At 34.9% G+C, this 1,880-nt stretch overlaps 1 long non-coding RNA gene across 8 annotated transcripts in view; it reads right to left on the bottom strand.

Moving 5' to 3' along the window:
- LOC106870360 (uncharacterized) overlaps window positions 1-1,880 on the bottom strand; it is a 248,712-nt gene that overhangs the window by 100,320 nt on the left and 146,512 nt on the right. For all 8 annotated transcript variants that reach the window (XR_008265915.1, XR_008265910.1, XR_008265913.1 and 5 more), the window contains one exon: window positions 350-594. This is a non-coding gene — a long non-coding RNA (uncharacterized LOC106870360). The remainder of the gene's footprint in view (window positions 1-349; window positions 595-1,880) is intronic.

The raw sequence follows: 1,880 nt of genomic DNA, 5'->3' as shown, positions 1-1,880 counted from the left end.
ATATACATATATATATGTATCGATATGTATATATACATACATATGTATATATATAACTGAATAATGTCATACATACATAATACACACACACACACGAAACCAAGTTAAAGAGTCGCACAAGAAAATGCAATTCTCGTTACCTTGCGGCGAAACCAACCAACAAACAATAACAACAGGAACAAGAACAGCAACAACAACAACAACAACAACAACAACAACTACCCCACTATCAAACTGTCTCATTTTTCATTTAATTAATGTACGAACATCTAATATTTGCAGTTTACTACTTGCAGCTACGAGCGAAAAGAGGAAGAAAACAAAATGGCCGTTCGTTAAATTTTTATACCTGCTTCTTTGATGAACAATCTCGTATTTCCTGCTTCTTTGTCGTTTGGAAAGTATGAAAAATAATCAATTAATTAGTACATTTGCTGCTGCTGTGGTTGTTGTTACTGTTGCTGTTTCAGTCGCTGTTTCTGTTTTTGTTGCTGATGCTGTTTTTGGTGCTGTAGCTGTTGTTGCTTTTGCTCTTGTTGATGCTACTGTTGCTGCTGCTGCTGCTGCGAATGCTGCTGCAATGATGTTAGCTTCCTACAAAAGTGAAATAATTGAGGCAGATTTGGTTATTTTTGAAATTATGCGTTTATGATTTAAAAAATAAATTCAAAAAGCCTTATGACGAACGTACCATTCAAATCTCACCGATTTGTCATTAGTATATAGGACATTCACCACGGTATACATAGTCATACGCATGAATTCGTGAGCTTAGCTAGCTAGCTAGCTAGATAGATAGATAGATAGATAGATAGATAGATAGATAGATAGATAGATAGATAGATAGATACATACATACATACATACATACATACATGCATGCAAGCATACATACATGCATACATATATACATACATGCACTCATGCATGCATACATACATACATACATACATACATTAGCAAATACGTAACAATGATGTCACAGCATTTCGGTCGTTTCAGGCGGCTCCATTCAATCGAAAAATGCATCAATTTTTTTAATACACCACCTTCTCCGGATGCATAAGACACCACAGGTTTTCAATATATAGGGTACTCCAGGTCAGAACTAGTTCTGATGAAATATTTGCTAAAGTGGCCAGCAAGCCTCTACCTGTAATTTAACCCTGTATCTCTTAGGTCGATGGATGAATGTGCTCAGCCGAAAATTCAGAGCTATAACGTTGAGTTCTTTGTTGAGGGTATCTTCGTAAGCAGAGTCTGGATTACGTGGTCGGTACTGGCATCGACTCATATAATTTGTAATAATGAAGTCAAACAAATTCGGTTTGACATCATTATTGCAAATTTGTATTGTGTGTGTGGGAGTGTTTATGTGTATGTGTTGATGTGAGTGCGTATGTGTGAGCGCCTGTGCGTGTGTGTGTATATTTAACAGTGGAACTCGAAGTATATAAAGCTATAAGTAAGTGTATGTAGAATATTGGAAGGAAAAATCGAGGGTTTTCCGTGTGACAGTAACCCATATCTAACCAAGAAGCATGATCGTAATGTTAACTATTACATCAAAGCAACACTTCGAATTTTCTCCATCTATTTGAGAAGCTTTGTTCTTCACATAGATATGTACGATTGTTTTCTAGTAAGCAAAGAGATAAACTTTTGACAAGCAGGGATGTGAGACATAACATCATTTATATCATTTATGAAACATGCTACATTAATGTAACCAGAGATGTATTTCACGAACAAACATAAAATATTTGATAGATCAGTTCACCTGTTTCAAAAATTCAGCGATTTTTTTATATACATATAAAATGACACGCACTAAACAAGTAGAAATCATTGTCTATTTTGTGTTTTTGTGCATATATATA

Source organism: Octopus bimaculoides, chromosome 18 (assembly GCF_001194135.2).
Source record: "Octopus bimaculoides isolate UCB-OBI-ISO-001 chromosome 18, ASM119413v2, whole genome shotgun sequence".
Lineage (NCBI taxonomy): Eukaryota > Metazoa > Mollusca > Cephalopoda > Octopoda > Octopodidae > Octopus > Octopus bimaculoides.
Note: the sequence above shows the minus strand (reverse complement) of the source record. Positions and strands in the feature narration are given on the sequence as shown.